The 26,879-nt window shown below is 44.4% G+C and overlaps 1 long non-coding RNA gene across 1 annotated transcript in view; it reads right to left on the reverse strand.

Moving 5' to 3' along the window:
• LOC139765106 (uncharacterized) overlaps nucleotides 1-26,528 on the reverse strand; it is a 76,952-nt gene extending 50,424 nt beyond the window's left edge. The window contains exons 1-2 of the long non-coding RNA XR_011716573.1: nucleotides 26,410-26,528; nucleotides 12,915-13,141 (exon numbers count right to left, since the gene is read on the reverse strand). This is a non-coding gene — a long non-coding RNA (uncharacterized lncRNA). The remainder of the gene's footprint in view (nucleotides 1-12,914; nucleotides 13,142-26,409) is intronic.
• Between the last annotated feature and the right edge of the window lie 351 nt (nucleotides 26,529-26,879).

The raw sequence follows: 26,879 nt of genomic DNA on the forward strand, positions 1-26,879 counted from the left end.
AACCAACACCAGATTGACCAGGCCATACAGCAGCATTCTTGCACACGAGTCTCGCAAGGTTTGACCAAATGATATTAGATCTTCCTCTAACTCGCCGCTTATACCATGTATAGAAGCCAGATTCCTCGCCATAGAATTATTCCCACAGATAGACACTATCAACCGCTCAATAACACAGATTCTCCCATGTTTCTAAATCTAATCTGCTTTGTACACTCCAGTCACCTTGCATGGACAACTACTGAACAAAACACCAACATTTCCCGGCGCCATAAACACTGTTCATACCAAAAACATAAAAGCAACGCAAAAACTAAGCAACGTCAGAACACCATATCTGGACAAGAAAAAGAATTTTTTAGCGTCCTCAAAAATAAATCATCCGCTCCACTCTAAACTGTGCCTCACCCGCCTTATCTTCCACCTTCTCAAAAGCAAATATAACAAAGATGCAAACCACGCGAAATCGTGCACCCAGAACAGTTACCGGCTGCCCAGCAACTAATAACTCAAAAACCTAGACATCAAACAAATATCCTCATAGTTCTATCCCAACTTCGGATGCTCAGCACTGACTGCTATGTACCAGCACTAAAACCTTTACACTCAAACCATTCCATAACTAGCCACCAAACCCGCAGGCAGAAATAAAAAGCTCACTCATGCCTCGCACTTCAGCGACCTCTACTCACAGATCATCCAACCCTTAACAAACTTAACCTTAGCCAAACACACACAACATGACGATTACCTCGTACTCTCTCCACATATCCTTCATTATGTGGGAGGTACAAGTACCATACTCATCACTATGGACTGTACAACTGTACATCGTACACTGCTCAGTGCTTGAATGATCTCCGGTGTTTCACTATATTCCTAAATCATCATCTTCAGGGAATGTTGACGGTAAAGCAAGTAAGACTCACTGGAATATTCAACACAGTTTCGTCGCATGTTGCGTCCAGCGGAGTGCATCGGTTGCCCCCCCCCCCCCCCCACACACACACACACACACACACATCCAGGGAGGAAGTTCTCGACTGATCGCGAAGGTTAAACCTTCCGCCACTTCCTGCAACCTGGCCTTCCCCATGTAGTGTCCCTGTGCTAGTAACTAACCAAAGACAGACACTCGATCAATTACGTGACACAGGTTAACGACTATGCAGCCCCATGTGGATGGCTGGTCACCCCAGCTAAAGTTAAATATGTTAGAATTTGTTTAAGAAGAAACTAAATATATGACAAGAAAGAACCAGACATTATGTCAGTCTAGAGGGGACGGTACGAGTCATGACTGACCAGGATCATCCTTGGACCTTTGTTACAATGTTCACGTATGTTCCACACGTGTGAGACAATGACCAGGAATGTGAAGCTGTTGAAGGATTCGTTCGTCGAGTCTCACAGGCGAAGGTTCGTCCGTGAGTGTCAGGAGCTTGGAAGCCACAGACGCTAGGGTTTAGAGGGTTCAGACGACTGGCTCAGTTACAAACTTTCAGTCGCACAGAACTAATCATAAGAGCTTGACTGTGGTCGTTATGTTATATACGACACCAGGAAAGGAAAATTCCTCACTAAAATCACTTTAATAATGTCGGCTCCTCCAATATCTAACCTACAGGCCTGCCTCACAGCAAGTACCAACTAAGTCCAAAGTTCTATCTTCAAAGGAGAAGGAACCCCCACCCCCCCTCTTCCCCCTCCCACAATGCCCTGTGCCAGTTCTGATGGAGGGGGAGTTTATGAACCCCCACCACAACCATACCCTTTCCCCCCTCCCCTTCACCAAACACACTTAACACGATCGATCAGTAAAGTATTACAAGGAAATATAAATCTCACCATTCCTCCCACCTTACACCCTGGCACAACCGCCCTCCACCGTCCAACCTTCCCTCACTCCCTCCCACACTAGGCAGGGGGCGCTGACCCGGGTGGCGGCCGCCTCTACACCACTTGCTCGACTTTGACACAATTATTTACACTGTCAACTTCCGGTATGAGAGGAAACCCCCAGGTTGTCATGACACTTGATGACTTGCTGGCCACACACGCCCCTGGGTGTGTGTGTGTGTGTGTGTGTGTGTGTGTGTGTGTGTAACCAACGACCAGATAATATTCCCAGGTCGTTAACGTGGTCAAATCATGATGAATGTGTACCTGAAGTTCGATCTAACACATATTTCTATCATTTCGTAAATTCAGATATGTAAAATATTTATACATTATACAGGTCAAGTGATATTCATGAAATACGAGGTTCCTAGAATGCAAGACGATGCATGATACGCTTATCTTAGTATAAACCTTTCTAAAAGGTAAGCTTACCATGCAATCCATTTAATGCCCTCAAAATTCCAGGATCATCAGGTTTATAAAGGGAAGCTTAGTGAAGACACAAGAAAAATACGATTCATTGCGTCTCATGTTTGGAAGATGGCTTGGGCTTACAAGTGTCGTGATGAAACTTAAATGGCGTTGTGAGTGTGGAGCGTCCACTGCTCCTCTGACCGACGTCATGGCCTCGACTTTTCTGCAAACTGTGAAATTCAGAATGTTCTTGCCTTTACGAAAGATCGATTATAACGCAGTTACGTTCCTGTTCTGGGAATTCGAACATCTCGTCATCCAGAGGTTCGGAATTTCTGAAAACCTAACTTTTACGTCGTCCGTCTACGTACGTCACACAGACCCACCCACCCAGTGGTAAGGTTAATAACTTCTTGCATACCGCTCCTCCTCCTGTGGGTATAACACGAGTAGATTCGATAGTGTATTAACCTAATTATTTCTTCTGCCTCTTACGTGTTTCTATCACAAAGAACGATGTACATTTCACTGAGTTTGAAATTTCCATTTTGAAAATTGGAATAAAAGATGAAGGTCGGGAAGTGTTGACGTGTGTCAGGAGGGAGTGTGTGGTGGTGGTGGGGTCTGGAGTGCTGACTGTGTACCGTAACGTCATTAATAACTCGTGATCTATAACAAGTGTGATGGTTAACGACTTAACCCAAATGGTAGCCTAAGATTACAACCGCTGACTGTAACGTGTAGTGTGTTGTTCTCATACGTCGGAGCGAACTAGATTGTATGTTAACTGTTTATAGATACAGTATAACCAGTCAGTCCTTCTGTAATGCATTTATTGTTGGCAATCATAAACAACCATCATGTAAATCAGCCAGTAGGTTTTCCCCGACTTGTCCGGTTCTTACACTCGCATGACGCTTTCACATTACCTTATACAGATTAGAATGTCAAACATTCACATAAGCTTCATGTTGGGGCAACTTCCAGATTGAGCAATAAGAATCTATCAGTAAATATTTCCTACTCTATTAATACACATGAAGTCAGGAATGTACAGGAAGATACAACTATGTACAAATGTAATTGTAATTACTTCTTAACTGAAGTAATGGCCAGGCGATAGTCATGAATTAGCTGGGGTGTTGACATTCTACTCTGTTTCTACCATGTTAGAACGGTACGAAGATACGGACATGCCTGGTATTTACCTCCTCTACCATCTACCTTCTCTACCATCTACCTTCTCTACCAACCCTGGTGACGAACTACCGTTTGTCTTCCCATAGGATCAGTCTGTTGAAATTCTAGTGAAGAGGAACGAAGATGAAAGAGAAAGCTTGAAACTGTAGCATAGTGTAACCAGTAAACTACCTGACTACGTAGTATTAAGACATTACAATACACTGATCATCATCGTCTTTGTGGTACTGTGGTTATGTGCTCCTGGACACTGTTAACATGTATGGATTTTTTCAGTTTATGATGAGTGACGAAGTTAAGATCAGCCAACAACAACCACAAGGAACAACACTGGACTCTCATCACAACCCTCACCCCGACCCACCTCGTTATCAGGCTTGTACCATCATGTACTGTTGCTGTCCTCTAACGGCACCATTATGTGCCGTTTTGACCACTAACACAAGAATTAAAAACAGGTTTACTACACCAAAAGCACGTCAGTAGAGTGGGTCATGGTATCCTAAGCATATCAAGACTTTCCAGGTGTTGTACAGGACCTAGTGGCTGGATGGGTCATCATACACACGGGTAGGGCAAAACGAACTACTGTGACAATTCAAGTAATTGTTCTTCCTGACCAAACCCGAACAGCCTTGTTACTGTCATCAGGAGGTATTTACGGGGCTATAAACAACCAAGACACACCACATGTACGTTATGATCAGGTAAAGTTACCAGCGAGAAACACCAAACTATTTCAGTCATCCAACCCGATCATATTTGTAGCACTTGCCAGTTTAAGTCGCCCGCCACTCGTAAACAACTAACACTACACTGAACCCTCATCACTCGAGGCGCTGTGGAACGAAAATATATTTACGAAAATATAAAGTCTACCATCTCAAGCCAAAATCCTAATCAATACTGCAAGTAACATTCCTGGTCATGGATGAAAAATCCAGCTGATGAAACACATCACGAGACAACATCGTATAAACAAGTGACAATACAACCCAGGATCTCACATGTTAGCTTCCATCGTCCACTGTTGTGACCGGTGGATATATTCACTAAGATACGACAGGTGTTTGAGCTGCATTCCTGGGATGCCAAGCTTATGGTTGGACAACATCAAGGACATCAAATAAAAACTGGCTAAGCTGGCTAGGTAAGGTACGATGGTAACGGTATGACTTGCTAAACTCATAACAATCCATCACATGTAAGAAACTATTGTATTATAGTTCATCTAAAACAGAGGTATAACTGTACATCATTTCAACATAGGTCAGGCCTGATTGGGTGTGGTTTTAACAGCTTGGAACCATCATGATGTTAAACAAGTCCATCATTACTGAGCACAAGGTGAGAACAGTTACCATCTGGACCTAACCTAAGCTTGTGGTATTCTGGGAGTTGGTTAGGTTAGGTCAGGATGGGTCTGAATCATTAAGACCAACAGTAACACAACAACACAGTCACTACCACAGGTTTGTCTCATGAAAATCAAAGCATAACTCACGTTAGCGAGGAAGGCTCCTGCTTCCAATTCGAATGAGGCCCAGTCATGTTCAGAACTTGCCAATGGATGACCACGAAAACACTAATTTCCATCAACGTTCAGTGTTATTTCAGTTGGCACAATACAAACACACGAACACAAAAACACTCTAGGATCCCGGGACGTGTTATTCACAGCCACCGCAGGTGAACAATGGCAAACTTCCAAAACCACTGGGGTTCACCGAAATGAAACAGCTTCGACCATCGCAAGTTTGAGTACTCGAAACACGAGCCCAGGAACCTTACTGACGCTTCATCAGCCTCACCCTGCTGTAAACATATGTTGTAAACATATGTTGTAATTGTTGTAAATATATGTAGCTGGATATTATGGCTACAGACACTTTGTTCATAAAGGCAGACATCATAACATACCAGGAACATTACGTATTAAGGATGAGTCTCGTATCTCAGCTGTTGAGAGCCATTATACCAAACAACATCAACGATACTTAAACTGTTGACTGTAGGATGGTTGTATGACGTGTGTAGTCTTATCACCTGCTGCCATGGTCCATAACACACACGTCTCGCCTTATAAAATTGTTATTCTTTCTTACCATGACGGCCATAACCCCTCGTGATTATATAAACAAACCAAAGCCTGGGTTGTAGATGTTATATCAACATTACAGTAATGCTTCGGTTGTGGACCCAGTATTTTTCCAGCAGTTCTACCCGTTGTAGATGTTGTACATTCCATTGTTGTTCATTTGACACAGTTTTGATTGCTACTCTGATTGTTATCATCACAACATATCCACATTATCATCACCTGGGTCCGTCGTGATGCATTCCTATGGAATATTTTTTTTTTCTGTTTACAAATTGAGATTATAGTTATCTTGTCATTCATTAAAGTTAATAAGTTTTTGTTGGTATCTGCTTCATTATCAACTTTCATCAGTTCGGCCTCCACACTAGACCCTCGTCAGGTTAGTTCATACATTATTATACATCTGGAAACTATTGGTATTCCTCGCTCTCGCGGGCCACTATCGCTCATCATTGTTGTACTCAGCTACTTCATGGGTATGTTTTATATTGTGTGCGCGTAGTTCGGTGGTGGAAGTCACTAAGTATATTCCATAGTAATATGTGACGTGGGGCAGGTGGGGTGTGGCTGGTGTGGTGGGTCAATCATTACGTTTCAGGACTTGCAGGTGGTGGTGGGAGGGAGACGTCCCTGTGGTGTTTGGTGGTGGCGGCGGGTCAGGTTGAATCATCAGCCTGGCCCCGCCTGTGTAACAGGAGAAGGTCAAGTGGCCGGCAGACCTCAGGTTACAGTACATAAAGGGAAAAGTGTGTAAGGGAAATGCCATCAAGATTGAGGAAGCCACTAGTTCCGTGAGCAACAAGTGCAGCGCGGGGAGTGGCACAGGGGGAATTATCACCAAGATAAGTGGCACCCGGGTGAGTAAGTGCCACTAGGGCTATTGACAGAGAGGGGTGCAAAAGAGGGGAAGGCAAGCCAACAAGAAATGTCAATAAAATGGATTAACATCAAGGATAGTGGCACCCAGGAGGGAGTGGCACTGAGGGCCACAGAGCAGACCATCGCCTGAGGGAGGCTGGGAACCACCACCTCATTAGCATGGTTGACAGCCTCTGATCCCAAGAGACGCCTCACAGTTGCTGAAGTTACGTAAGGAACATTTCAATCGTTACTTCGGGAATGAAGTCGCGGATTTGCTACTGAGGTTACTTAGATACAGGAACCGCTACTTGTGAAGACGTGTTGCCTGCAGTGGAGTGTCCCCGAATGAACGATAAAAGCCTGGGGCCGGGATCAGGTGTTCTCAGGACGGATAACTAGTAATATTGCACCACCACACCTCATACCATGGCGGACTGGAGGGCGAACGTCGGGTTATAAACAACATATTTTTCCCTGTGAACATAAAACGTTTGCTAATGGTCGTATCAGTGGCTCATCCGGTTACACACTCGCTCTTTATTCCATCCTTCCACCTCCTCCATGGTTCGCTTATTTTTCTTGTTCCCTCCACCTCCCACAAGTCTACCCTTTTTGTCAACCTCTCTTCACTCACTCATCCGCTACCTATGTTCACACCACACCAGCACGCCCTCCTCAGCTATCTCATATATTATCGCCTTAATAACTCGCTTATATCTTACTTTATCTTGACGTGATCGACCCTCCTCACATCACAAATTGTCTTCAGAAATTTCTATTTCCAAAACATCCACCTTCCTCCCAACCTGCTTGTGTAGGACCCAGGCCTAGCATCCATATCAATGATAATAATGACACCAATAGCGATAATTGGTTAGTACATCAACTACATGGATGAAAAGGTTGGATACTACATATGGTGTTACCCCAGACTCTGGGGTGACAGTCTACACACAGTGTCACCCCAGACTCTGGGGTGACAGTCTACTGATGCTTAGGTTCACAGTGGTTGGGGTGGGAATGTTTCTGTAGCGGTCTGAGCAAAGCTGGGATGGACCTAGTGCAGTTGTCGAACCAAAGCTGCGACCACATGACGAAGGATCTCAAGCGGGAGGAGGTGACGGTGGCGGGGATAATAGAGGGATGAAGGTGTGAGGCATCGGTGACCATTTTCTATGTCAACACAACTGTTGTGTAAGTTCTGATCTTGGATGGTAGAGGGCGCATGCACTGGGGGGGGTTCGAACCAACGTTTCGGGAATGTTAGGATGGGATGGACGCACACACGTGATGCAACAGTGGAACATCCCTGATGGAAGGAGGAGGAGGAACGAAATGGTGGAGCAGTGGAACAACCATTGATGGAAGAGGAAGAGCTGGATGGAGGGAGAGGGGTGGAATAGTGGATGAAAGATAACAACCAGACAGTTATGCTTGGTGAGGGAGATCACCCTCCACCACCGCCACTCCCTCACCAGCAGTGTTGGAGATCCTGCACCATCCTTGTGGGCGCGGCAGATCCTCAAGCATCATTACGTGTTCTACAGCGTCGTATCCTGATATCCTTCTCTTCATCCTGCTATCTGGTTCTTTCTTATCTTATTTGTCTTTTACCTGCTTATCTTCTTTGTTCACACTCTTACTGTCTACGTTTTTATCTTGTTCCTCATTCCCTTCCTTGTCTATCTTGTTATCTTGTTCCCTTACCTTATTATATATTCATTCTGGTATCTTATCTTTCATCATCTTAGCGAAGATTTACGCTGTTACTTTGTTCCTCGGCCATTTACATGTTTATCTTGTTATCTTGTTCTCCTCCTTGATGTCTTGTTCTTTTAGTGGGGCCTCCTCGTGTGGTGATCCCTCAACCTGCTACCGCTCCCACTGTCCTGTCCTGCTATTCTGGTGTTTCTCTTGATATCTTGGTCGTTATGTCTGTAACATATACCTTGGCACCATGACCCAAATCATGATATCTTCTGCTTCTAGTATCATTCCATTCTGTTATCTAATTCTCCATCTGGTTATATGTTCTTTCCTTACTTTTAGAAACCATTTTCCATGATAGTTTGTTTTCTATTGTGGTATCATGATTTGATATCTTAGTGCCTTGATATCTTAATCACTAACCTGCCTGATAGCGGCATATTTTGGAACCATATCAAAACATTAACTCATTTATAATAGTAAAAGGTACAGTTCTCTGATAAGATATCAAAGCTTTCTGACATCATGTTCCTTCCTTTCTTAATATGATTGTCTTCTGTCTTGGTATACTCGCTATCCTCGTGGTATCATATCCTAATATCAAGGCTACATCTCAGGTCAGCCGAGGTCAGGGAGGGGATGACCTCATGATCTGGGGTCAGATGTTGAGACACTATTTTGCGTCTAACTTCCAATATACATTTTTTCAGTATGTAAATACTTTGCGTCTAACTTCCAATATACATTTTTTCAGTATGTAAACAATAGAATTTTAATCTAATTCAATTTTTAATGATAGAAAATATATTGTTTACCCCAGCTATGTCTGAGATACGAGTTATCTTGATCAAGTGTTGACCTGTGGTACACACACGAGGAGGAATCATCGTAATTCATCTGGTCTTGAGGAATCTGAGGCTCCACTAGTCAACCCATACAGCAGTAGGCCTCCACCAGTCAGCCCACACACCGGTAGGCTCTACCAGTGAGCCTACACACCAGTAGGCTCCACCAGTGAGCCCACTCAGCGCTCCGTGCGACCAACAACACAGAGCCTCTGGGATCCTCTCCCACGCTCCGCTACCGGGAGATGACGTCATGCATATCCTGAGGGGGGGAGGGGGGATCGGATGCCGCCACCCCCCCAAGCCGGACGTCCCTGGGTGGGGGTAGGGTCAGTGGGGAGGGGTTCCAGGGGGAATGGGACCAGGAAAGGGGGATCCTGGAGGAGGGGGAAGGTGTTGGGGGTTTCTGGTGGTGGGGTCCGGGGAGGGGGGGCCACTTGGGGCGGGAGTGGGCCCAGACCTAGAAGGGCTCCCTTCCTGCAAGCACCGCCGACTCACGATCCTGATAATCACCAATTAGCATCACTAATTATCACCAATTAGCATCACCAATTATCACTCACAATCAGACATTGTACTACCAATGACTGAACACTGATACGATCATTGGTTTAATTTTGGTAATGATTCACATTCCACTTTGAAGATCTTTACCTCTAGTTTTGTTCTAAATCAATATCTACCCACTCAGGTTTTTGTCTAAGTGGTTGATGTTCAAACCGAGTCGTGCTCTGGTGTAGTGCTATCTTAGTGGAGTAATGCCCTAGTGGAGTTCTGCCCTAATGTAGCAATTATTGGTGGAGTAGTGTCCTAGTGGGCCATATGTTCTAGTGGAGTGCTTTCCTGGTGGAGTACCGTCCACTTGGAACAATGTTCTAGTGAAGTGCTTTCCTGGTGGAGTAATGTCTTAGTGAAAAAACATCTTTGATTTTTTTTTCTAAAGTGTGGAAGTTTTTTCTGGGTTGGGTTTGAGTGCTGTGTGATATTGGCTGACGTGGTTTTATCTTGTTTTACCTGGTGAAAAACGCAGGTCTGGATTTATGATAATATGATTAAACACAAAAAAATGCAGTTATCATATCACTTTACCCCGTCTGGCATTTTAAACTCTGGACTTAGTTTTAATATCTGGGTTGCTTTCTAAAAATGTGATCTTTCGTCTTAAAAATCTTGCCTATCTTCTTCAAGTCTGATGTGTGTGTGATATATAACAAAACTGCCTCTGCTCACGAGTTACCACCGGGAAACATCTTGCTCAGAGGACCTCCTTCCTCTGCTTCTGACTGAGCCACAACCTCAACGCTGCAGAAGCCCCATAAAAGATGTCTGGGAGCTACATAGTACTACTACTACAACAACAACTACTACTACAACAATTACAAATAATAATGATAATAAATAATAATGATAATGATAATAATAATAACAATAATAGTAATTTTTTTACTAAGAGTAAACATGACTAGATTACAAATCACACAACACAAAGCACCCAGAGCAATCACCGGCTGCCTGGCAACCACAAGCACTCAACATCTGCACAATGAAATAAAGACACTTCCACGACAGACCCACCTCAACATGCTCGGCAACCATATCGATGCAACACAACCGACCTCCTCCCAACTGAGCCACTTACTAAGGTAAGCATACACCTCTCCGGCCTGAGCTTACGAGGCACTTACCCTTCCCAGACTAACTATCCACTTGCCCGTTATAACAAACTTTACTTGGGTATAAACAGATTTTCAATTAACAGTGTAAAGTTCTTTTCATTTAGAAAACAAGCAAAACTACTTTTAGATACGCTAAGGAATTTTATATAACCTGCCTTATCGGAGAGTAATAATGTGTTGATATGATTATAACTGCTAGACTTAGTCTAAACGTACTCACTGTATATAGGAACGTGATACAACATATTTGCCAGTGCGGAACGTACATTCATTTATGTTTGTCAAATTACCATCTACCTGTCGCTTTAGATCCCTCATTCGTAAGTCTAACTTTCTCTAAAGACAGTGTAAGAGAGGAGAAATATATATATAAACCCTAAAACATTTATATATGTACCTATTATTAACTGTCTTGTTTGTTTTGATTCATCAGAGTAACCACGAAGGTTTACATCAGTTAGCCCGTTAAGAAGAAAACTTTACTAATACATCACAGAAAATGATATATTTTTATGGATAACTAGTGTAAAATATTGATGTTAAATTTTCTTTCTTTGACCCCGTTAAACGGATCTGAATTTCATATAAGTCTACATTGAGGATATCCATTATACCAGGAGGGGTTTTGTTGCTTTATTACCATATTAATCAAGTTTCTCACTCGATTTTTGTATAGGTTGTTAAAGTGTTCTCATAATTTGTTTATTGTAAGGGTGAAAATGCCTGGTTGCTTTCTTCTGCGCACAACTAATTGTGAATGAACTGGTAAAGCGTTTCAAGTATCTTTTTTCTTAACTAATCTAAATCTTAGAAAATTTGCTTTTTAACCACTAATGTTCGAGGAGATTGAGAAGATTTTTCTTATACTAATCTGTTGCTTGAAACATAAAAAGGATTAAAATATTTCATGTATTTCATCACGAGATGATTCAGTATGTTGAGACTAGCTCACAGCACTTCCCGCCAGGACTTGCAAAGGAGATGAAATTGGAACATCTATATATTACAGTTACGCTGGGATAATACAGAGGTATGTCGGCTTAGTTAGTCTTGGCTTTTTTCTCTTCTGTGTTTAACGTAGGATCATGTGATTTGTGATGTGACAAGATTGTTTGACTATGACGCACAGTGCATGACTTTACGATGAAAACAGATTACAAAGTTAGCCAGACTCTCCTCCAAAGTGCATACCAGACTCTTCGGTCGTGTTGATAATGCCGCACTGGTGGTAGTAACCGCCAGAAACTATGAACAATCATAAAACTCGTCTTAAATCGAAATGGCATCTCAGGCGCCAGGAACCAATAACAGACCACTGTAGAGCTGCCACGTACCATCCAGTCAGTTAAGGCAAATATCTTACGTATCTTTTACCAACAGGACAACACAATGGTAAACACTTGCGTGAAAAACACCATCTCTTTGGTTTGTTTCATCCTTTAACTTCATGCTGAGGCAAGACTGAGAATGACCCAACGTTATCAATCACAAAGGGAAATCAAGACGTGAGGACAATGAATCACAGTAGACTCTGTGGGTAACAAGGGTGGCCAGGCCAGTGCTCCGTACATATCCTTCAGAGAACATCAACACAACACAGTCGTCCGGCAGGGAACGCGTGGCTCTCGTCCGGGAACCAATAGGTAAACTGGCCATGCCTTAATGTCATGTTTAAACCATATCAGGATCCGAGCTATCTGCTGTGTAGCGCACGTGTAGAGGCAGACGCACAACCAAGATAGAGAAGTTCTACTTGGAGTATTACTAACTTTACCCATACGAGTAGAACTAATTTGTCTTCTTCGCTTTGGTAACGTCATTACCATATAAGTGTATCATGATGCTGGCAAACTGTGATAGTTAAGGAGGACTGTGGTAAGGAACAGAGTTGGGAAGTCTGGAAAAGCAGGAAAGTCTGGCGAGAAACTGCCTAAGAAACTCGATAATAGCTACACAAATCACATTAAACATTTCTAATCATAAAATGATAATGTTAGAGATTTCTTCTCTTGTCTTCAGAAATTCTCTAGATAGTTACTATGTGGCTCCTTGGGAAGAGGATTCCCACAATAATATCAAATGTGTACTGTAGATATATTGTATACTTGTGTAACTACGTATTTTCTATCTTAACAGGGCTCCACAAGACTTGTGCCAAGCCAGAACACACACACACACACACACACACACACACACACACACCCTAACCTGAGCCTTCGAGGAGCATGAGCACTCCTCGTTTTCCTTCTTTTGTTTCGCCTTCCACGACGCACAGGGAATACGTGGGTGGGATCCTTCCTCCGGCTAAGTTGGGATTCCCTCGCCTCCATCCTCAGGGATAATTTCGTACATAGAGGAAATCTCCGCAGGTTTTTGTAGCCGAGGAAACAGCAGAGACAGAGGCGGGGGCCCATCGGTCTAGACCTCTTGTCATCCTGTACAAACGATTTAGTATATTAACATTGAGATGACTAACACAGTGGTAACTGTAGATCCTCCGACCCTCCAGACCACAGACACGTGGCCTCAGCTCTGCCTCGCCAGGGTGTCGGGCCCCTCACCACAACCCGTTCTTACCACAAGATTGAGAGAGACGGGGCGAGAGATGATTTAATGTTGGAGAGGGGTAAATTGTGGGCCACGTAGCCCCACAGCCATCTGTGGAGGAGGAACCATCGAGCCACACGTACCCCCATATTACCCTCTTACACTAAACTACCCAGACGAGTTCCAGAGAGTGGGAGGTGAGGGCGTGCACGACGGGGACACAGCACGAGTCCTGATGGTCCTCCATGAGCATGGCGGCATCTGCTGGAGTCAGCATCAGCATTTGTTTGAGATGGAAACAGGTGAGTCAAGTTGGGGGTTCCTCCCTGTCCAGCACTCCCTCTACCTAAATAACATGCAGAAAAATAGTTGAGGAGCAACAATCGAACATGGGGAGGATATACTACCATGGAAATTCTCTAAAGTGTGAATGGGAATGTCTCGCATTCTAATGATAAACCCAGTTATTCCAGAAGTTATATCATGACTGTATTGACTGAAGAATCTTATTTACTAATGAATGATGTAACTAAAGTGATGGAGGTGAAGGTGGCTAGACGCAGGATCATAAAGCAAGGTACAAGACCGTCGTCAGTAGACAGGGAAGGAGGCTTCAGGAGGTAGAGTCTTTGTAGCCTGTATGTTGGAGGGTTAAGACAGGTGAGGGTTACTTGGCCAAGTGGGTGAAGGGACTATGATGCTTAGTGAACTCTCTCTCTCTCTCTCTCTCTCTCTCTCTCTCTCTCTCTCTCTCTCTCTCTCTCTCTCTCTCTCTCTATGGTGTGTGTGTGTGTGTGTGTGTGTGTGTACCGAGGAGTGCAGACATGGTACGTATATACAAAGTTAAGAGGACGGGGCAAGATAGCGGTCACCCCATAACACACAAACAGTAATCACAGAGTCAAGACGCAAGTCACGAGGGACAACCATCTGGGTTGAAGAACCAGCAGCTGGTCATGTTGACAGGTGGCTCCCCCAGCTGACCTGACGCCGCCTCACAAGGGAAGAGAGGGGGCGAGGAAGGGGGGGGGGAGGAAGTGGCATGAAAATGTGAAAATGTATGGGGAAGGAGGAAAGGGAGGGGTGTTGCCTGGGGTAACTATCTTCTCCCTGGAGAGAGAGAGAGAGAGAGAGAGAGAGAGAGAGAGAGAGAGAGAGAGAGAGAGAGAGAGAGACGGGAGAGAGAGGTGGAAAAGAGAAGGAGGCGCCAAAGAGAAAATAATACAGACAAACCCAGAATAGAGAGATACATAGAGAGACAGACAGACAGGCAGATAGATTGACAGTAGGTTGATTGATTACTATATAGAAGCAAGTGTAGGTAGACAAAGACTAGAGTTTATGAATATAAATAAGGATAGAGATACGGAGAGATAAGTGTTCATAAGGATAGTTACAAGTACACCTAATGACAAATACATCGAGAAAAAACAAACAAATTAAGAACGTCACAGACAGACTAATGAGTTGTGTGTTGTGCTCAAGGGTCGTGCGTCGTGCTCAGGGGGATACAACTTATGTTTTACCCACACGTCTACGTCAGATTTAAACATCCAGTGTGATTTATTTTTCCTCTTTATATTTTGACTCTTAAAGAAGTTGTATATTAAGATAGCAAACTTTAAATGTGTGTCCCTCTTACACTAAAGTGAACCAAATGTTTAACTCCATTTTCATCATGACGGTGGGAGCTCAGTGGTGGAGAAGGAATAGTGATATTAAGTAGAGGAAAAGAAAAGAATGAGGTTCATGCGTGAGTTACAGGTATTGCTGATGAGTAATAGAGGTATAGTTACAGGTAAGTGGTGTATTGGAGATCCCGCTTAGTAATGAGGAGTTAAAGAATGGTTAGAAGTGGGGGATACTGTCCGGTGTTTCGAACTCAGAAAAAACAGTTCTGAGTTTAAAGGACGACTTACAGCAGGGGGACGTAGAGGGTCAAGTAGAGTGAACGAGTGAATGGGTTCCACAAGTCTGGGGTAGAAAAGAATGGTTAGAGAGAAGACAGGGTTAGCTTTATAGAGCCACTGTGTCATTGAAGAGTTGAGAGAAGGGATGTGAGTGGAGATATGTACGAATTCTAAATAATTGAAAACTGCGAAATGATGATTAGGGAGAGGGAAAGATAATAACGAAGGGTTGCATTTTACATGCATCGTTTTCTTTGATCAATCCAGACGCGTTAGTTTCCCATACTCCAAGTTGTTACGAATAGTTGAGCTACCCATGCAACGGACTTCGTTTTCTCTTATCTTTCCAAATATTAGTTTCCCATATTCAATGGATCAGGAGGCGCTGTTACATGCCCAGTTGTATTTAAGTAAGGTACAGAATATTAGCAGTGTTAACCCCTCGAGCACGACTCGATGACCCTTGATTTCGAAGATACACCCCCTTAAGTACGATGGTACGACCCTTAAACTAGGAGATACGACAAAAAAGCACGACAATACGACGCTTGAACTCGAAGGTACACAAGCCCTGAGCACGACGCTACGATCCTCGTAATCGAGGGTACGACCGTCGATAATAACGAGACTATGGGGTCATACCGTCCTCCTCAAGGGTCGTATATTGGAACTCAAGTGTACTGTCTTGGTGCTCCAGGGCTGTCGTGCTGAAGGGTAGTTTCGGTGTGCAAGGTCGCACCGTAGTCGTGCTTAAGAGTCGTACCGTCGTGGTCGAGTCGTACTGTCGTGCTCAAGGGGTCTACCGTGGCGTCGTGCTCAAGGTCGGGACTGTCATGTGCTGAAGGGTTCAGGTTTAAACTGATGGAGTGAGTAAGGTTCGTCTAGATGAGCCTCGTTCCATCATCTTTAATTCATTTCTGGTAGACAGAGTTCTAGTTCTAGATTCATCTTTATCTAACTGTTGATATGGTTTTAATTATGTTTTATGTAGAGGAGGGAAAGGTTTAAACACATACGTATCTGAAATATATAGTTATGTCAAATATATAGTTATAATGACATTAGATATATAGCTATTATGACATTGAATAGACGTTAAATATATAGTTATCATGACATTGAATATACAGTTATATGACATATATAGTCACTATGAAATTAAGTATATAGTTATTATGACTATCAAATGAATAGTTATGACATATATATAATTATGACATTAGATATATAGCTCTTATGACATATGTAGTTATTATGTCGTTAAATAAAACCAAGGCGAGTGATACTTTGCTTCACCAAGTTCTTGTGTTGCAAGACTATAATGATGTCTTGATATATTGTTATGATCGTTACATGTAGCCTAACCTGGTCCCTGCTGGTCCTCATGATACCAGGTCCCTGCTGGTCCTCATGATACCAGGTCCCTGCTGGTCCTCATGATACCAGGGCCCTGCTGGTCCTCATGATACCAGGTCCCTGCTGGTCCTCATGATACCAGGTCCCTGCTGGTCCTCATGATACCAGGTCCCTGCTGGTCCTCATGATACCAGGTCCCTGCTGGTCCTCATGTTATCAGCATCCTGCTGGTCGTAAACTTTCCCTCAACTTTAAAATCTGTCGGACTTTTCATGACCTTTCTCTTTCACCAGAGAGAGAGAGAGAGAGAGAGAGAGAGAGAGAGAGAGAGAGAGAGAGAGAGAGAGAGAGCAGAAGGTTGCCAGCCATTCACTCCCTCTGTCCAGGATTTTGTGAATGAACCATCGATCCGCGCCACTTCCCCACCCCCCCTCCAATAACCCCCAACTCCCCCTCCATAACCCCCAACCATCACCCCCTCCCTAGCTCGCCGCCTCCAGCTTTCCCGCGCCTGTGCTTTCATGGCTGTCATCTCCCCCTCCCCACCCCAACAGACGCCCCCCCAGACCTCCGCCAGACCCGCGTCCCCTTCCCCTATCATTCCCCACCCACCACTCCCGCCTCCCCACCTACCACCCCCGCCTCCCTAACGACCCCCCCGCGCGTGCGCCGTGACCGTCTCTTGATGTGTTGCCAAAATAATTAGGGATAAATTGTATTTGAAGTGGATGGCGGGCTGGCTCAGGTGTTGTACACGAAAGGGCAGAGTTCAGAGAGTGGGAGAGTTCCTACTGCATTCTTCTGCTCTGCAGTGGGAGGTCAGTCATTCTGTACCTATAGTTATATTTCTATACGTATATCTAGGTATCTATCTAAAGATAGAAAGGTAGATATATGTGTATTCTTGTGTGTAAATAATCATTCTAATGAAGAAATTCAAATACATCAAAGCACATATCTTTAGTTAGGGACGTAACCTGTCATGTGTGTGTGTGTATGTATGTATGTATGTATGTATATATATATATATATATATATATATATATATATATATATATAGAGAGAGAGAGAGAGAGAGAGAGAGAGAGAGAGAGAGAGAGAGGTAAATATGTATCAGTTTTCATTCACATATCTTTGATACACAAATATGTGCTTTTCACAGTCATCTGGGATTTATGATACACGATTTATTATTGTATTCTGAAGGCTCTATCTAGGTGAAGTGCTTCTTGTGTTACCCATGAGAACATGGAGTTGTGCTACAACGTGTTACAAGTGAGTACACAGGATGGTGTTACATGCTGTTCATAGTGAGTACACAATATGGTGTTATATAGTGATACATCTAAGTACAAAGACTGGTGTTACCCGTGTTACTTGCGAATAGACATGAAAGTGTTACATACTTTTACTGAATACAAAGGACGGTGTCCCAGCGTTACTACAATAGGTTTATCTGTTATACTGTTACCGACTTCAATTGTATCTGACATTCTTAAATCTTTTTCAAAAGAAATTTATATTAGACTCAAATGGTTCAATGGATTCGAATTCTTTGTGAAATCTTCTATTCTTCCCAGACAATCCTCCCCACCTTCCCTGTACTGCCGTGTCGTGAATCTAACCCTTTTAGCAATAATGTAAAACTATTCCAGGAAAAGATAAGAAAAAAGTTATTACATTTTCTTCGAAATCAAGTTCTTAACCACGCCCTTTTCCAGTAAAATGAAAGACACTAGATATATATCTCTGTAAATAACAAGGTAAATAGCCGATAAATAGCCGAGCAGGATACAACACCAAAAAAAAAAAAAAAAAGATCCACAAGCGTTTTTCTTTCAGGATTAAATCGTCTGCCATTAACCGGATACGGGTCTCGACCACCAGGATATTCGGTGTGCCTCACATGCGTTACTCAGTTACTGGAAGAACGGCTTAATGAATTCATGTCATCCTCGGCCGGATCATGGAGCGGTGTGGACGCCTGTGGTTCTGGGAAGGAGCCATTGACTGGAGTGCCTGTGTGCTGGAAGTGGCGGGAAAGAATGAATGAATTATTCTTTGTCCCTTGACGGGATCACTCCAGGAGAGAGAGAGAGAGAGAGAGAGAGAGAGAGAGAGAGAGAGAGAGGATGGAAGAAGGAGAGACAGACAAGAGGTACCCGGGAAAGCAGAACGACCCTACAATGTCATAACTAACAAATGGAAGAGTTGTTCCTAGTGTGGTTCACAATGTGTGATTCGCCAACGTGTGTACGTGGTAATGTTAACATACGTTGCATTACATTTGCACTATTGATATCGGATGATTTTTACTCTCATTACATACGATTACACTTGAACTTTTATCATGGAGTGACGCTACTAAAACTTAAGATTATATTCAAATTAACATAAGATATTGTTAACAAATTCTATTAGATTATGTAAACTTCCACTGTTAACATTGGGTAATGTTAGAATTCATCGACTTTTTAATTCTGGACAGACACGAAGTAATCCAGTACCCTCCTCCCCAATAGCCCTAACTATGGTAAACTGTTTCCACTCAGCAAAGCTCCACTCATACCCACTGTCACATTAGACATACACAAGACATTTTCTCATTGCACCACAATCAAAACGCAAGCCATGAACACACTACGCTCTCAGAGAACACTTACTGCTACTAATTTTGACCAAGATAAACAATCCTTTAATAGCTTTTACACACATTTGATCCACCTCATCCTAAAACCCTAAACTTGGCCTCACGTGCCTCACCTTCACCTTATAAAAGTAACTAAACCTGTTAACCACATCAAACAAGTCTCCCAGAATAATCACAGGCTTCCTAGCAACCATAAACATGCCACACTTGCACTCATTGCTTTGCCACAGCACCAAGCCTCTGCCGCCCTACTTATACCATAGCCAGCCACCAACTTCCAAACAGATGCACAAAACTTACCTATCGTTTCACACGTGTGTTCTCACAGATCACCTGTTCTCACCACACCAACAGAATCTGCACTTCCCCAGGCATGTACGAGTTACTTTTTCTCGTGTGCGTTGTAAACATTATGCTTTCCTGTAGAACTACGAACACTGGTTCAACCTATTGCAAGACTTCACGCCCAAGATGCAGCTTCCACACTGACGTCACTAGACACTTACGCCTTTGATTGTCGCTCCCTCGCCTGACTCATCCATACAAGACCATACTTCCCGAGGACTTATGGTTCCACCTGGTGGACGTGGTCGGCTTCCAGAGAACTGCAGGAGCCCCGTAGAAGGGGATCCTTGAGCAGGTAAGTAGATGAATGCATACGTACATGTATATATGAGAGAGAGAGAGATAGAGAGAGATAAAGAGAGAGATAGAGAGAGCAACGACTTCAACAGGAACAATAACAAATTAACAGAAGAGCTAAGCAAAATACTTGATAACACAAGTAGCAAAAGAAACAGAGCAACAACAACAACAGAACACGTAGCAACAACACAAACAAATGCACAACAACACCAACAACAGGTGTAACACATCTCCACCATACACAAATAACCAACTCTCCCTAGAAACATGTCTGGAGAGACGGCCTTGTACATACGCCCGGCAGCGTAGTGGGCTGAGTGAGGACGCTCCCACGCGTCGAACAAATGTCGTACAGACGGACGGAGGAACGGCGGGGCTGTGTACCACTTACTGCTGAGATGCCGTGTGAGTGTCATGTTGTGGTTGTGTACTCTTACTGGGTACATGATGATGTACACACACACACACACACACACACACACACACACACACACACACACACGGGTACTGACAACGGCAGCAACAACAGGAGAGAAAAAAAAGAAAACAGCATCACGAGGAGCAGCAGGAGGAACAGCTGCACCATTACGAGGAGCAGCAGCATGAACAGCTGTGGCAGCAGCAGCAGCAGTCACCAGCCGGACAGTGTGTGGTGTGTGGTGGTCTACATGAATCAATACACGTGTTTCTTAGCGAGGAGTTACCCCCCCCCCCCCCGCCACCCACCTCCCACCTCAACCCCCCACGCCCATCCCGGCCACCCTGACGTGTAGCTGGGCAGACCTACCAGAGAGAGAGAGAGAGAGAGAGAGAGAGAGCGTACATGCAACGAGACCTGACCACCAGGCAACACACACACACACACACACACACGTCTGTACACGTTCAAGAGACGGGACCCCAGTGGTGTAGACCCCTCCCCCGTACACCACACATGGGTAATGACACACACGTACGTACGTACGTACGACCAAACCTGAGGAATATGACTTCGACAGAAAGAGAAGCCCAGACGTGTGCATGGTAAGGTAATGTCCTGTTTGTACTGTACTGAGAGAGAGGTGTACACTCGTGTGGGACACCTGTCTATGGTGTCCACCTGACTACTTCGTACCTACTGTATTATAACAGTAGTTCTTTATGTCTTCTTGAACACGTTTCTGGCTCACTTTTAGGTTGATGTCCTCGTCTGTTCTTTTCTTTCATCTTTCGAAGAACTGTTCATCGTCTACGTCATCAAATTGGTTTAAAACTCAAAGGTTTTGATCAAATCACCCCCTACTCTTCTGTGTTGAATACTGTTGTGCACCACACTAAAGTAGGTACTGGCAAACTGTAGTGGTGGTGATGGTAGTGGTGGTGTGGTAGTAGTGATGTCAGTGGTGGTGTCAGTGGTAGTGGTGTGGTATTGGTGTGGTAGTAGTGGTGTGGTAGTGGTATTGGCGGTAGTGGCGTGGCAGTGGTATGGTGGTGGTAGTGATGAGGTAGTGGTGGTGATGAGGTAGTGGTGGTGATGAGGTAGTGGTGGTGGTGAGGTGGTGGTGGTGGTGAGGTAGTGGTGGTGGTAGTGGCGTGGTGATGGCGGGGGTGGAACATCCGGTATGGGGTCCCAGTAGGAGGGAGGTGGGGGCAGGGGGTGTAGAGAAAGGTATAGCAGCCTTAAAGGAGAGAGACTATGATCCACCTGCCCCGGGCCTGGCAGTGTTACCCCCTCCACCTGCCCCGGGCCTGGCTGTGTTACCCCCTCCACCTGCCCCGGGCCTGGCTGTGTTAACTCCTCCACCTGCCCCGGGCCTGGCTGTGTTACCCCCTCCACCTGCCCCGGGCCTGGCTGTGTTAACTCCTCCACCTGCCCCGGGCCTGGCTGTGTTACCCCCTCCACCTGCCCCGGGCCTGGCTGTGTTAACTCCTCCACCTGCCCCGGGCCTGGCTGTGTTACCTAACCCTGCATGGTTACTGCCACCACCTACCCTCACCACACCATCATGGTCGGGGCTCTGGTGGTCACCACACCATCATGGTCGGGGCTCTGGTGGTCACCTTCAGGGACCCAACTCACACAAGAGGTTGTCTCGCCTGCTTTCAGAAGCAGGTCCTGAGGTGGTCCATAGGTGACGCAGCAGTTGCTTCTGTGACGCACCGGTGACGACACAGTCACGCCACGTCATGAAGAGCTTCTCCGTCACGCCAGCTTGTGTGTGTGTGTGTGTGTGTGTGTGGAGAGCGCCTCTATTATCATGTATACCAGGCAGTTAAAGTCGGGGTAGAGCGCCGTCCCCCACACCACAGCTCGGGAAGATTTTCAAGGGCAGGATAGGGCGGGACGGGAGAGGGGAGGGGGAGTGTTTGGGGGGGGGGGAAGCCTGGTTGAATGAGGGGAGCCAGGCAGGTAGAGCTGGTGGGGGAGGACGGACGTGGGAGGGAGAGAGAGAGAGAGAGAGAGAGAGTGTGAGAGGTGGGGAGCAGGGGGTGGGGGGGGGGGGAGTGCCGCAAGGTGTGGGTGGGTTAAAGAAGAACCAGCGAGGTGCCTCCTGACCGGAACTGACTGCTGGGGGACCTGGCCCGCCCACCTCACACCACCAGAGGAATATCATCTTAAGAGCAAATCATTATGTCTTGGTGAGGGTTCCTGTGGCCTGCGTCTGTCATGTGAGGCTGTGGCGGACCTGCAGGAGGCAAGACTAGAGGCTTCTGACGCCGCCAAAATGGTAAGAACCATGACTGTAGGATAGCAGTACCTCCCCAGCAACAAACGACCAACCACCTTCTCCCCCAATTCCTGGACACAGATCAAACTCAATTGATGTGTCAGTAGGAAAAAACAGACGCTTCTGTGATTCACAGGTCAATGATAAGTTAATGCTAGGCGTGGGTGGTGTGTGTGTGTGTGTGTGTGTGTGTGTCCAGGGACGGTGGGGAGACAGTGTACTGCTGGGGATCTGCTGGTGTCTGTAGGGGAGGTTCTCCTGATCCTTGACACTGTGAACTTTAGCCTGAGCCCTGGAGTGATACTTGTGTAATGGTGTGTCTCCAGCCTTAGTGTGAGGGGTTTACTGTGTGTGTTACGTGAGGTTATATATGATGTGTTGCTGACTACAGCTTAACACTCTCTCTCTCTCTCTCTCTCTCTCTCTCTCTCTCTCTCTCTCTGCACATACAATATATATACATGTACGTATAAGAACAGGGAAATGGGTCTGCACTCACACACAAGAGATAGGACCACAACAGCGTAAAACTCCCTCCCTGTACAGTACACATCGCTAAGCATATATATATATATATATATATATATACATATATATATATAAATATATATATATCTTTTTTTTCATACTATTCGCCATTTCCCACATCAGCAAGGTAGCGCTAAGAACAGAGGACTGAGCCTCTGAGGGAATATCCTCACTTGGCCCCCTCCTCTGCTCCCTCATTAGGAAAACCAAAAACGAGAGGGGAGGATTTCCAGCCCCCCGCTCCCTTCCCTTTTAGTCGCCTTCTACGACACGCAGGGAATACGTGGGAAGTATTCTTTCTCCCCCATCCCCAGGGATAATATATATATATATACATATATATATATATATATATATATATATATATATATATATATATATATATATATATATATATATATATATATGATCCCTAATCTACGAGGATTAGAAGGAATTTACTTGATCACGCGCTCAATTGTCATCTTTTAGAACTATATATATATATATATATATATATATATATATATATATATATGTATAATGATCGATAGTTTAATATTGATATTGTAGTTGCCTTATTGCCGTGGTGGTGTGTGGTGGGTGGAGGGTGTTGGTGTGTAGTGGTGTTGGTGTAGTGGGTGGTGGAGGAGAGTGCGTGGGTCACTTTGATCACATGGGATATTCTGAGGGAGTTCGCACCTTACGCACTAAGCTATTGTTAGCTTCTCCAGCCGACAGGACAGGGAACTGTCTGCCTATCTTTAGGTCTGGAAGCTCGTAAGATCATGTAGTTAGTTTCGCCTGTAGATGGTAACGGCGTCACAACCTTGTGTTAGAAGTCTTTCGTACAGATGACGCTATTTTTAGCTCTGCGAACTTTGCTGCTTTTAGCTTATGGTGAGAATAAGGTAGCTATTCTTAGCTTTACGTTGTAACAGTAAGGTCTGGTTATATCTAGCTGCAAGTGGTTAATGGAGTGGATAACTATAGCTGTGGATAATGACGGATTATTATGCACCTCTGGGTAATTATAACCTTGATGACTCAGGTCATTATCTTCTATACTTGGCTAAGCTTAGCTTTGATTGCCGATTGGACAGAATATTGTTTAGCTTTGGCTGAATCTAGCCGTGGCTACGTTCTGGAGGGGACTTGTCTAATTTTGTCTTGAACTTGTGCTTGTTGATGTTACTGCTGTTCATATCTTATTTTAGCTTTAGTTACCAGTATGATGACATTACCGTCCAGCTCTGGCTAATCTTAGCTTTACTTGCGAGTGTTATCTTATAGCTTTGGCTGCTATAAGGTTATACCAGCTTTCGTTGCTGGTAGGATGACGTCACCCCTAACAACTCTTGGACAAAGAAAGTTACACAAGCATAATTAACTGAATATGTACATGAAATAGACAAATAAATACAAGTGTTATTATGTGCGTCTCTACGAAAGAAAGGAACCAACCCTTGCCTCAGTTTCTCTTAAACTTCATTTTCTATCACATTCACTTTCCTCTCCCACATGTTCACCTGAAATATCTAGATGCACTTGACCTGACCCATATGCTGGTGACCACCACTCATTCATAACCTTTGACCCAACCTTAAGAGTCGGGTCAAAGGTCTATACAACGTAGATGCACACAATTAGTTGTGTCATCATTTATCATGTAGGTAACGTGTAATATGTACTGTGATAAATAAGTTTAATGCCATAATGAAGATTTATAATAGAGATGATATAGTGTCTTCATGATATATAGAGATATAGGACGACCCCAAGCAGGCGAGACCCCTGGAGGACGACCCCAAGCAGGCGAGACCCCTAGACGACGACCCCAAGCAGGCGAGACCCCTGGAGGACGACCCCAAGCAGGCGAGACCCCTGGAGGACGACTCCAAGCAGGCGAGACCCCTGGAGGACGACTCCAAGCAGGCGAGACCCCTGGAGGACGACCCCAAGCAGGCGAGACCCTTGGAGGACGACCCCAAGCAGGCGAGACCCCTGGAGGACGACCCCAAGCAAAAGAGTCCCCTAGAGAACGAACTCATGGTCACAGTCTGCTTGAATACCTATCCCACCTACTTGTGTGTGTGTGTGTGTGTGTGTGTGTGTGTGTGTGTTGAATTTAATGACAAGACGTTGCAACAGATGGTGGTAACATTTGGTGACAGGTGGTGGTAAGGGTCACAGCTGGTAGAAGACGTTAGCTACAGCTGGTGGAGCGGCTGGTGTAGAGGACTGCCACAGATGGTGACAGGTGGTAACAAACGATGACAGAGTGACACACACAGAGCCAGACACGTGGCTGTAACCCTCCCCCCCCACCATGGTCACACATACCTCCCCCATGGTCACACATACCTCCCCCATGGTCACACATACCTTCCCCATGGTCACACATAGCTAACAAGTGTAACAACTCTACTGTCACACACGTAGTGAAACTTAGGTTGTAACACCAACGTTACAAACATGTGTAATCCATACTTTACACTCGTAGGTTGTAACATATGTGTTCCATAGATTGCAACGTATACGTTACAGATTAATAGAATGTAACACATACGTTAGAAACACACAGGTTGTAACACATACGAACAATATACCGTAGTAGTAGGAATACATTGGCTGTGTGACAAAGATGGCGACACTATCAAAAGTAATGTAGGGAGTAACATTTCCAATAAGATACAGCTGGAGGTAACATCCTGTTACACCATGATACTACCGCCTTGGTATGATATGTTACAATCTTTCTCTAACACAAAACCCGAATAAGCAATAACAGTGATGGTAATCATTAGTAACAAACGAGGTAACGGTAACACACTGATAAGACAGTCACACACTTTTGCAACACAACATCGCTGCAGTACTACACAGTTACACTGGTGCAACACAAGTTACACTGGTGCAACACACAGCAACATTCACATGTTATGATCCCAACCGCCTTCAACTACGATGGGTCTCAACCCCTCCACACAACAGCCCAGGTTTGTGTCCCGAGACAACTGCTTCACTTGACACACTAGGCAATGTTGATGTTGCTACTTGCAAGTCGAGGATGACGTACCTAAACACCAAACCTAAATCTATCTTATCACATTTCAGTAAATAACCAGGTCAGGTCGAACTAATACACGTGCAACAATCAATCAACAATACGTTACAAATAACAAAAACACAAATGATCCGAGCATGGGTCGGACGTTATGGCGAACCAGCAAACGAAACATTTACTCTAATCAAACGTGAAACAGACGTCTACTCATAAATACTGCTCTCTGTCCCTCTACACATAATGCCTACACTTTCATCCTTCTGTATAACAAATAATCAAGGACAGATGACAATAATAAGGGCAAAAATACTACCTGATTATGTAGAGAGACCAGAGCCACGTCCGTCCACCGAGCTGGCAAGCAGGAAAGAGAACGGATCCACGTCTCGGCAGTTTAGCCTCAGCTCCCGGAATCATTGTGCTAACATAACAAGCAGTTCTCTGTACAGAAAAATAATAACTATAATTTTCACAATACTTTGATAATGATTTATATAACAAAGATAATGTCAGTGACATAATAAGAAAAGCTATTCATCCTTCTCTCAAAACCTTGTGTATTAGAAAACGTAATGTTACATTTGGGGGCACTACGCAAAACAAAAAACATTTCTTTTAAAGATACTGAAAAGGATTACGTAACACACAACAACAAAACTGGTGTTACGCTCAACAACCTAGTGGTGCAAGACACAGCAACACTGGTGTAAGACACAGCAACACTGGTGTAAGACACAGCAACACTGGTGTAAGACATAGCAACACTGGTGTGACACAGCAACA

This window comes from Panulirus ornatus, chromosome 52, assembly GCF_036320965.1.
Source record: "Panulirus ornatus isolate Po-2019 chromosome 52, ASM3632096v1, whole genome shotgun sequence".
NCBI lineage: Eukaryota > Metazoa > Arthropoda > Malacostraca > Decapoda > Palinuridae > Panulirus > Panulirus ornatus.